Source organism: Cicer arietinum, chromosome 3 (genome assembly GCF_000331145.2).
Source record: "Cicer arietinum cultivar CDC Frontier isolate Library 1 chromosome 3, Cicar.CDCFrontier_v2.0, whole genome shotgun sequence".
NCBI lineage: Eukaryota > Viridiplantae > Streptophyta > Magnoliopsida > Fabales > Fabaceae > Cicer > Cicer arietinum.
Window position 1 is genome coordinate 58,686,036 of NC_021162.2, and position 12,400 is coordinate 58,698,435.

The window sequence follows — 12,400 nt, forward strand, 5'->3', positions numbered from 1 at the left end:
GATTTCTTTGAAAGTTTTAAAAAACCATATTTTCGAAAAGTAATTTTACATTTTGAAACTTTCTAAGATGAAAATTTTGATATTTTAGAACTTTACTCAAATTTTTGAAATTAAATTTTATTTCAAAATAATGACATTATTTTTTTGAAATATCCAATTTCAAAAATATCTAAATTTCTAAAATTTCCTATTATTAAATTTCCTATTTTTATATAGTAAAAGGGACAAAATAGTTTCTTTAGGGGTATAAGAAGGGTGAGGAGATATAGGTGATAGGTAGCAAGTAGAAAACTCTATTTTATTTTACAAAACAAATCAACTATAAATTAAGAAATTGGGTCTAAAGCCCATAAAGAAAATGGACCAACCAACCTTGTAACGTTAAAAGGAAAGAAAGACTAAAAAAAAAGGTTCAATTTGTTTTGAAAGTTTCTTTTCTCACCCATCTGTTCCAAAAAACTCATAATTTTATTCGGATTGATTAATCTATAGGTGTATTTTACAGCATGTATTTGAGAAGCCTGATGTTATTGGAATACAAAATTTGACACAGAATGAGACATAAATATAATATTGTGTATTGGATAACAATTATAACACGAGTAATGTTATTGAAACATAAAACGTCACATATATTGCTACTGAATACAATATGTGATCTCCCTGTATTTTATACCGTATTGCATTTCTGTCAAATTTTATGTTTTAATAACATTACTTATTTGAAAATATTAGGATGAGAGAATAAACATTTTTTCTTTAATAAAAGGAAAAGAAAAAATGATTCAATTTAAAAAATTTATGTATTGGATGACATTACTTATTTGTATTTTAAAGTTTTATCATTTTTAAGAGTTCTACTTTGAATAAAGATAAAATTATTTTAAACGACTTAAAGCATGTTCATTCTTAATTTGTATAATTGCAACCTCACACACATTTAGCATGTCCGTTCTTCTGTGGTGGCTATTTGGGGCTCCACTACAAGATATTGTTCAAATGAAATGGATAATTATTTCTTTCGTTAATTAATTGCACTCTTGGTATTTTCATTGATACAAGAGATAAAGCAATAGTGTGATCATTTCCATGATGCATTGATGCTTATGAATCAAACATGTGATATGAAAGTGATCATATTAATTGGAGATATAATATAGTCATGGTAAGATAATTAATTAGCATCACTATGAAAACTACGATTTAATCACTAATCATTTGCAACAAACCATAAATTTATTTAAATAGACAAAGAAAACAAAAATAATGGGAGGACATGAACGTGATCCATGCACAAAATTAAAAGTTATTTAAATCTACAATCACCTTATTATAAAAGACATCTTCACTAATAAATTTTGGAATCAAATCTTCACCAAGAAAATATTGTTCTCAATAAGAGCGGGGAAGAAGTCAATGTCACTTGTAGAATTAGAACTCAAAATGTAGCCATACAACAACTAATGTTAAAAGTTTATCCTACAAAATTTGTTTAATTAACATTGTTATATTCAATAAAGAACTCAAAATGTATCCATACAAACAACTTATATTAAATTAATGCTTCAAAATTTGTTTAGTTAACATTATTTTAGTTATATCCTTAAATTTGTTTTAATTATTTGCTATGCATATATGTGAAAACAAAACGAGAAAATTGAATTATGCATATATACCAAGAACTTAATTGGTATCTATGAAGTGTGGCATGACATCTATTTTTTGTACAATCATGAGTCTATGAAAACGATCCTTCTCCTAACAAATGTCGTCTCAAAGAGTGAGTTAAGTGAGGATTAATGGTTCAATAATAATGGAGCTAGGATGGCCTACAATTAATGCATATAGTATGATATTCACCGATAAAATTTAATATAGTCTCATGAATTGGTTGCTAGAGGACAATAGAGTTTGATTGGTTCTCAATTCTCATCCATGAAAATTTAGAACCATAGTTTGTTGTTGTGTCAATTGAATTTCATTGTAAGTGGGGGCTATATATGAGTAGTCACTTGGATGATACTATAATTGATTAGGAGAATGTCCAAACTCTATGCACACGAGTGGTTTCCATATGATGCATGGTTGGATACAACTGTTGCTATTAATTACTATAGTAGGTTGCATGTATCTATATATAGAATCATGAGTCGTTATCATTTGATATTATTATTGTATTTAATATGTCTATTATATATCCTAGATTTTTTTTATATAATTAAGATTTGTGAATTAAATTATAAAAATTAAAAAAAGTTAATTATAATATTAAATTTATTAATAATTTGAATAGTTTTTATTGGTTTATTTTTTAAGAGAGATAATTAATTTATATTTATTGTAGTATATATTTAGGGCTATGATAGCATTGTACATCCAATCCAACTGCATTTGGCTTCAATTTATAATTGAAAGAGCCCTAAATTTTTTTATTTTTAAAAGAATATGTTTTTAGACTCTCTTTGATAAAATTAATTTATATATATGATAGCTGTTAAATTAATTGAAGTGTTTGATAAAATTAGTAGTTCAATTAACTTAAAATAAAAAATATTTTCTTAATTAAAAATAAAATTTATCAATTAATACTAAAAAAAATTTAAAAGTGGTTATTTAAATTTAATCTTTTTATTAATTTAAAATTTATCAATCTAATGTATTTTAATTTATTTATCTATTTTATTTATTTTAAATTAAAATAAATAAATTAAAATAAATAAATAAATCGTTTAATTTAAAATATTAATTATTTTAATATTTAAATCATTTATAAATAATTTAAAATTATAATAAATAAATTATTTTAAAATATAATAAATAAATTATAAAGGGGAAAAAAGGATTTAGGTTACAATAGTAAGAGTAAAATTGGAAGAAAAAATAATAAGATATAAAACTCATAAGCTACTTGAATTAACTTTTTAAAGAAAACGTTATAAACTATTAGTCCTTACAAAATTATGCCCTTTTAAGTTTAATTATCAAAAGAATTTTATTTAGTTTTAGTCTCTATTTTGATTTTATAGGAATTTTATTAAGATTATGAGTATCAATTTTTAACAAATTTTTTCAAGATAGAGATTTAAAGTGAATAAAAAAAATTAGAGACTAAAAAATGGAAAAAAAATTTGTAAGTACTAAAAATAAAATTTTGAAATTTTATAATGATTAAAAACTTATTTTAATATTTTTTAATTATTAAAATTAGAATAAAATTTCTAAAATATGTAAAATCTCCCTATATTTATTACATATTGAGAGAGAAAAAAAACAACATAATTGAGGAAGGAATTTGAGTCTTGATATATCAAATTGTCATGACGTGAAGAAAGATTTTGAACATAATTAAGGAAGGACTCCCCTTTCCAATCATGACACACATTATACGCGGGGATTTAATTAATGGACCCTATCTAGGTTGCAATTTGCAAAGGCCACTAGTTTTCTTTTTTTCTTCTGTTTTATCATATACTTAAAACTATTGTTTTGGAAATATGAATATTAAATAAATTTCTTTAATAAACAAATTATCTATTTTGGTTAAATATGTTGTCTTAGCTTTGATTTCGGTTGCATATATAAACATGTTTGTTGAGATATGACGAACAATTAATTTATAATTGTTGAATGTAGCAGAATTTGTTTTGGAGATTTACCATTCACCTAAAGAACATTTATGAAAAAAAAAAATCTAATATTACATTTTTCTTCAATGAGTTAAATAGTTTGTTTTTTGTCTTTCTAATGAGTTCTCTTAGCACAATTATATACTAACAAATAAATTAATATAAATTGTGTTGAAAAAAAAAATTAAAATTTTTAAGAGATTGAATATACTAATTTCAAGACAACTTTCCTATGTTTAAGTATTTGCTTTTTTTTTTACTCAATTTGAATTAAACGAGTTTAAGGCAGTGCATGAGATTAATCATTCTATGTACATCAGATTTCTTTTTCACCAAATATATAAGTTTTGAATTCAACAAATAAGAAAAAAAATGTCCTAATCTTCTAGCTAAAATCATTTTTCCACTAAAAAGTGAAGAGGCTTCCATTTCTTCTATTGATTTTTTTTTTATCTAATTTAAAATTCGTTTTCATTAATATAAGGTCTAAATTGAGTTGAATGGTCAAAGAATATCCACTTGTTGGAAATGGCAATGGCATGTTCATATTTTTATGACCCTGACGGGTTAACTACCCTAAGTGGTCCCACTAACAATGATTGAACAAAATAAATGGGCTGGAAATTAAATTAAAAGATTCAGTGGCGACCCAAAACTGTTGTGGTACCATAATTGTAAAGTAGGAGTCGCAGTAAATGCAAATGGGGTCATTCTCCTTGGCATCATGTAATAAACTTCGAAAAAATCGAATCATCGCACTTTCTTATGAGAATTGGGAGGTTAAGAAAAACATGTGTGAGGTGTGTGTAAATTGATGTTGGTCCAAGAGTTTGTTACATTGAGTATTCATTTAAGTTATATTTGTTGATCTTTCGATGATTTAAAATTTAAAAAAATACAAATATAAATGGGTTAAAAAAAATTGATGTATTTCATTTAAATTTTAGATTAAATAAATAAATTTTTTTAATTTATTTTTTTATATATTTTAGAATAAAGGGAATATGTGAGAATATTTATTTTAATATGAAAGTGAAAGAGTAAAATATGATTACATAATATACACATTTTAAATATAGCGCTCTCCTAATTAAGCTTATATGAACTTTTTATTCTCCTATAACTAAAACAATATTTAACTCTTCTATTTTTAAATTTGGAATTTGAGCCGCTCAATTTCAATTAATAATATTATATTATTAAACGTAATTTCACATCATTAATAAATATGACACATTATTAAAAACAAACACTAAATTAAATTATGAAAAAAATCTTAAAATTTGTCAAACATTGAAACTTAAATTTTATATTTAAAAATAAAGGAGTTAAAGTTATATTTCAATTAAAATAACGAGACTAAAAGTAAATTTAAATTTTTTAACTATTAATGATATATGAATTAGGTGTTCTACTGTACGAATTTGATGGTACAATGTTGTAACGTGGAGAAGAGTGGAAGAGAAGAATATAACACTTGCTTATTCTTCACTTTCTAATTAAAATTTTCTTTTTGTGTGAAATAAAATTAAGTTTATCTTTTTAATTTATTGATTCATTTAATTTCAGTCAATTAAATCGGTTTGTGTTTTTAAATTATGTTTATTAATTTTAAATGGCACATGGAATTAAAATAAACCTAAAATAATCCACTTTATCGTGCCAAGTCACCAAACTCACATAAACAAAGTTAAATGAAGGACTAAAAGTGGAAAAATCTAATATTACAGAATCAAATCTTAATTTTTTTATAGAGATTAAAATATAAATCCACTTATACTAGAGGCATCAAAATAAATCAAGGTTGAAATTAATAACTACTCATAATTAGTTTTATATATGAATTTAATATTAACTATGATTTATTAATCAAAAATTGTTACTACAGACTTTATGTATTAAAATGAATTGTTGATTTAGAAAACAATGAAGACAACGCCCAATTCCTTACCGTTCATGTAATAGGTCCAAATAAATGAAATTTTGTTATCAAAGTTGCGATCACTAATCACGATTAACTATTCCAAGCTTGGAATCTCTTTGTGGAATAAACTCTTCGCCTCCAATATTCTTGGAATGACGATGTTATTATGGTTGCTTTTGTCGTTCTTGGAATCAAGATGCAAACACATACTTTTGGGAAATAATAACATTGATGTATAGTACTCCTTCTCTTTCTGTCTCATAATATTAAAAAATTGATCTTAAGATGAATTACTTTTTCAATTTTTAATATAATTTTTTTAATTGTATCATTTAATTAATATTGTTTGATTGTATCATTTTTAATGCAATATCATTTAACATAAATAATTTCATAAAAATAGAATCATCTATCTTTTATTTATATATATTTTTTAATATGTGAGAAATGATCAAATAATTCAATCATTTTGAGACAGAGGGATTACTAATTTTGTTTTTCACATTTTTAATCACAAATCATGAAATCAATTGGTTGATTAAAAAATAAATAAATCAATTGATCAATTCAACGTATTCATATATATTAAATTAGTATGTTTCTAAATATAAGAAATTTTTCATCAATGCACAAAAATTAAGAAAAATATTTTAAATTAAATATGTATGTAATGTATCTTTTCTCTTCAAAATTATACTTCTTTAATTATTGAGAGAGAGATAAATGATTTTATAATTATTTCACTTAATTATGAGTATTTTCGTAAAAAAATAATTAATGCATCTAATAATTTGAAAATAAATCTTATAAAAAGGACAAGAAAATTATACAATAGAATTTTACATAGTACGAAGTAGTATGTTATAACTTACTCCCTCTATCCCTGAACTTTAGGGCTCGATGGACATAATAAGAGACGTGATAGGAATAAATTATCATATTATAAGTGTTTGATTATAAGTTAATTCAGAATTCTATCATATATTGTCTTTTTAATTAAAAGTTTTATCGTAAATATGGTCTAGATTATAGAAACCAGCATGATAGTTTACTCAATTGCTCTTATAAAATATAATTTAAAATATAAATTGAAATATAAAACATAAACATAGAAATAATTTATAAAATATAATATCAAATATAAAAATGTAAATCTAATCAAATAGAAACATAATTAATAGAATTTGATATTAAACTTTGAAATAAAATATTAATAATCAATTTAAAAAATGTTTATGATTTTATACAAGGGTAGTTTTATCTTTTTATATAATTTAATAAATTAGTATTTACAATTATAAAAATATGAAAGTTAATTGAAATTTTGATAGTTTTAATATAAAATTATTTCATTACTTATTTAATTTTTTTGTTAATTTATAATATTTAAAATATAATAAGTTAATTTAAAAAAAACTAATATGTAATTGATCACAATGGTAATTTTATTAATTAAATATAATATAATATATATTATATCATGATGAGATGTGTATCAAATACATGACAAAATAAAATGTTATCATGTGTATATCAAACATAGGATATGATAATGTTTAATATTGTCATTATCCGATCATATATTATCATATCCTTATCCAGCTTTATACCAATTCTCTATGTGGTCATCAAACGCACTCTTAGACCCGTTTAATGGACATGATAAAATGATACATTTGTCTTATCCTATTGTAATATTTTGTTTAATGCAAATCTGATATAATTCGTTTATAGTCTGAGAAAAATTAATAAATATTTTCTTATTTTTTGTCATTTTCTATTCACCTTTCTCTCTCATTCTCCACCATCAACTTGCCGTGTTTCTCTCCCCGTGCTCTCCTCTTCATCCCCATCTCCACTAATGTTCTCTTCTCCTTCTCCACTGCCACTATCGTGCTCCTCTCCACCGTCACCCTCAAGGTATAGTTTTTTACTGTTTTCCTTCTTTTCATATTTGCCCTAATTTCATTTGATTTTTTTTTATTGTGTTGATGAAATAATTTTTTGATTTTATCTGATTTTATGATTGTTTTATGTTTGTTGATATTGAGTTGATGTCATGATTGTTGACGTTGGGTGATTTCCTCTTTTTATATTTGTCCTAATGTGTTTGATTATTTTCTGATTTATTTTATTTTACAACATGATAAAAACTATGATTGTTTTTTTTATTGTGTTCATATTAAAATGTTGAAAAAGTAAACGAGGATTTCTTATTGTTTTTTTGTGTGCTCATATTTGCTCTTTTTTCTCTATATCTTTGATGTTTGAGTTTTATGTTAATTGTTTTTTATATATATTTACTAATAATAAACATGTTTCAAAAAAAATGATGGAGAATAATAATAGTTTTCCTCTGCCATCTATAGTATGTGTTATGATTTATTAATATTCTATTTTGTGTTGATGGATAATAATAATAATAATAATAATAATAATAATAATAATAATAATAATAATAATAATAATATTGTTGATACTTGATATATAAGTAAATTTGAATTTGCAAGAATAAAATGATGTGATGCTATATTTATTGTCAAAGCAAATACTTTTAGAGATTGTTAGATTTTGTTTAACAATTTTTATTATCGTGAGTCATTTTTATGATTCTTGGACATGCGTATTAAAAAATAATAAATTTAGTCTTTTTTTACTTTATTTATTAAATAAAAATAAAATTAATTCCATACATGTTTTTTGAGTTTTTAAGAGTAGAAAAAAACATTATTAATTATATGAATAAACTTTCGTAGGATTCTTCTTAGTCATAAAAAAAAAATACTAAATAGGATTTTACCAAAATATATGTAAATAGTACTCTTTATTCCTTTTTAATTTTTATTTTGTGACTTTTAAGCACTAAGACAATCAATAAAGTTAATTATTTTTATATTATTATTTAACTTTTTAATAATTTATTATTAAATTTTATTTTTTTTCTCAATAAATAATTAAGAGTATTATTGATAAATTAAATAGTATGATATAAAGTAAAATTATGAAAAGAAGGATTCACGTAAACTTATAAAGCAAAGAGTTTGATTGTTGGTTGAGTGATATAAAAATTAATTTTAAATCAATGAATTTTATAAAATTAATTTTAGTGAAAAGTTAGTTAAACATAAAGTTGTTCATGTTTAGATATATTTATATAAAAATCAATTGAACAATAAATTGGAGTATAAAATTTATATTTGGAGTTAAAAATTACAAGTTTACGTTTAAAATAAAAAATTACAAACTTAAGTTTTAAATTAAAATTCATTTAAAAGATAAAATGAATTATACTCAACTATATTTAAATATATCCAAATCAATATTAAATATCTAAGATTAATTTTAAGATATCTAGACGCAAGGTAAATCAATTTTTTTTTCTTGAAGATGGTAATGGCAATCAGCTCACCGAACATAGTGAGTTATGTCATGTTACTAGAGACTATTTTACTACTCTTTACCATAACCCACAAAGCGTTCATGCTCGTATTTTGAATGCTCTTTCACATGTTATTGATGCAAAAGATAATGATAAGTTGCTTGCTCTTTAACTAATAGAAGAATTCAAAGAAGCTGTTTTTTCTACGAATGCAGATAATGTTAGAATCAAGTTTGTTTGAAGAACTATGATCTTACTTGTTTTGATGATAACAAAATCAATTTGTGGGAATAATTTAATGCACTAACGTTTTGATTAACTAAGCATGTACCAGGTCAAGAATTTTATAGGTTTTTATGCCATATAATCTGATAATTGGACTAAAACAAATGAACAACAAAACTTTGCTTTTTTCTAAGTTTGACGAAAGCATTCTAACACGTGCCTCTAGTGATGCAAGTTACACTTTGTTTTGGTTGACTTCGATAATGCAATCAATGTTATGGTTCTGGTGACTCTGGAAATACATGATACGTTATATTTCGGTTGCCTCTGTTGTACACAATTATGCTCTGTTTGTCTGCCTAATAAGCTTGATAAGTGATCGTCTGCCTCTGATAATCATATCATCACATCGCATATTTGATCTTTGATTGTAGTTTATGATGTATGTTTTGATGAAAGTCAATGTTATGAAGAAAACAAAGTATTTGTGCATCCTTTGATGAACATCTTGAATTTACTACTTGTCTGAAGGTCCGTAAGAGATGCTCTGATCATTGTATCCTCTACTTCCTTGTCTTTATATCAAGATACCTTGAATCAATTACAATGATCTATTTTGGAAAGTTTCTATGGCAAAACAATGATTTGTTTACAATGATCTACAAATAAGTGTCTGAGGCTTAATGGTTTGAATCCAAGATTTTATCAGCATTTTTGGTCTCTCTGTGGTAGTAAAATTTATCAAGAATATTGTGTTTGGCTTATGACTAGTATTTCCTAGTACAATAAATATTACCAATATAGCTCTAATCTCAAAAGGTGATGAACAAAAGATCATGAAAGATTGGCAACCTATAGTTCTTCGTAATGTGATATATAAGATTGTGGTAAGTGTTCTTGCAAACAAATTAAAACATGTTCTGCATAAATGTGTATCTGATAACCAATCAACCTTTGTACCAAATAGGTCCATACTTGACAATGCAATGGCAACAATTGAAATTATTCATCATATGAAAACCAATACTCGTGGTGAGTTGGTGACGTCACATTGAAACTGGATATCGATAAAGCTTATGATCACATTGATTTGGTTTACCTTCGAAAGGTGTTGACTACTTTGGGTTTTGCAAATTAATGGGTGAATTGAATTATGTTATGTGTCGAGTCAGTAGAGTACAATGTCTTAGTGAATAATGACTGTGTTGGTCTTATTATCCCAAGAAGAAGTCTTTGATAAGGTGATCCATTGTCGACGTATCTATTCATCTTATGTGTTGAAGGGTGAAACATTGAGGTAACCTCTGTAGAGTCAAAGTGTATTGTGATGCCTCAGTTACTTCACACTTTTTGTTTGCATATGATTGCTTATTGTTCTTTAAAGCATCTATTAGAGAAACATAAACTATGAAAAATATTTTCTCAATTTATGAAGTCACGTTAGGTCAATTTATAAATTTGCAAAAATCTAAGGTGTTTTGTAGTAGAAATGTGAACTGAAGACTTGAAAGGTATGATTACTAACCTTTTGGGTATGTGCTCAATATTAGGGAATGGAAAATACTAGAGACTATCGTTAATGATTGGTATAAGTAAAACAATACTCTTAGATTCATTAAAGACCGTGTATGGTGGAAGATCAACACATGGTGTAATAAAAGTCTCTTTTGAGCAGGTCGATAAGTTTGAATTAAATCGGTTCTCAAAGCTATTCCTGTTGGAACCAAGTTGGTTTTACATTTAGAATTTTGATGTTAACAAAAGTATTTTATGAAAACAATATATTTGACTTCAAAGAGTATGAAAAAAGATTCATGTTTTTGAAGAAAATCTAAAATAAGATTTGATTCAAATTTATAATTGAAGAAAATCTAAAATAAGATTTGATTCAAATTTATAATTGATGAAAATCTAAAATAAAATTTTATTCATATTTATAATTAAAGAAAATCTTTGACCAAATTGAAGATAAGATATGGTCAAGATTTGAAGAAGATTTTATTTGAAAAATTTACAAACTCAATCTACACAAAATAGAAACAGAATCAATCTTCAGAATTAAACAAGGACTAAATTGAAGCCCAAATTTTAACTATAAATATACATTCAAGGCTGAAGGAGAAAAGCATCGAAAAACATAAAAGAGTAACTCAAACTCAAAGTTCTCAATTCATCTTAGAGTTCAAAGAGAGAAACACTTGTTCAGGTTAGAAATATTTTCTGAGTGTTATTTTCTTAGAGTGTGAGAGTTGTTATTATTATCAACTTTGTTAGAAGCAACTACTCAAGTTCCAAAATTGTGTATCCAACCTGATAGTGGTATAGTTCATTCTTCAATCTGGGGTTGTTAGGAGAAAACTTGGTTTGTAGGATCAAAGTGGTTAGTTCCTCAAAAGTATGGGGGTTGTTAGGCTGTTTGAGAAGACTGACTTAGAGGGTCATGTGCTTTGTAATTCAAGGTATTTGAATTAGTAGATTAAAGCCTTGTGAATGAAGAGACTGAATGTAACCAAGTAAGTGGTGAACCAGGATAAATATATGTGTCAAATTAATTATATTTTCATTGTTTACTGCTTCTGAATCCAATTGCTTCTTATTTGAGTAATTCATAAAAACCAACGAACCTTTATCAAATTCGTAAAAATTTATCAACTTTATCAAACACAATTCAACCACCCTTCTCTTGTTTGCACCTTCAATTATGTCCTATGTAATGATCATATTCTGGCTACCTCCTGCTTTAGGGGATGTGATTAAAAAAATGATGAATTCATTTTGGTGGGGCAAAAATGAAGGACATGATAGAGGCATAAATTGGCTAAAGTGGAACAAGCTCACCATACATAAACACGATAGAGGTATGAGTTTTAAAATCACTAGTGCTTTCAATCTCTCCATGCTTGGTAAACAAGGTTTGAGGTTGCTATCTAACATGTACAACTTTGTCACTCATCTTTTAAAAGTTGAATACTTTCCCTAGAGTGATTTTTTTGTCTACTAACATTGGTCAGAATCCAAGCTATGTTTGGAGGAGTATTTTGAGTTATAAACCTCTTTTGCAGACGAGGTATTGGTGGAGTGGTGGAAATGGATGTAGCATCCCTTTGTAGAATGAAAATTGGCTAAGTGATAGGTCTATTCTTGTTAAACCACTAGGGGTGGATGATCAACTAGTAAATGTTTGTGTTGATAGTTTGATTATGCCTTAACATAAATAATGGAATAGATCCATTATTACAAAAAAAA

General features: G+C 25.2%; 1 long non-coding RNA gene across 1 annotated transcript; it reads left to right on the forward strand.

The window, feature by feature from the left end:
* Positions 1–7,252: 7,252 nt before the first annotated feature.
* LOC140919575 (uncharacterized) lies at positions 7,253–10,603 on the forward strand. The gene is made up of 2 exons (XR_012162269.1): positions 7,253–7,470; positions 10,122–10,603. It is a non-coding gene; the product is annotated as an uncharacterized lncRNA (long non-coding RNA).
* Positions 10,604–12,400: the final 1,797 nt, after the last annotated feature.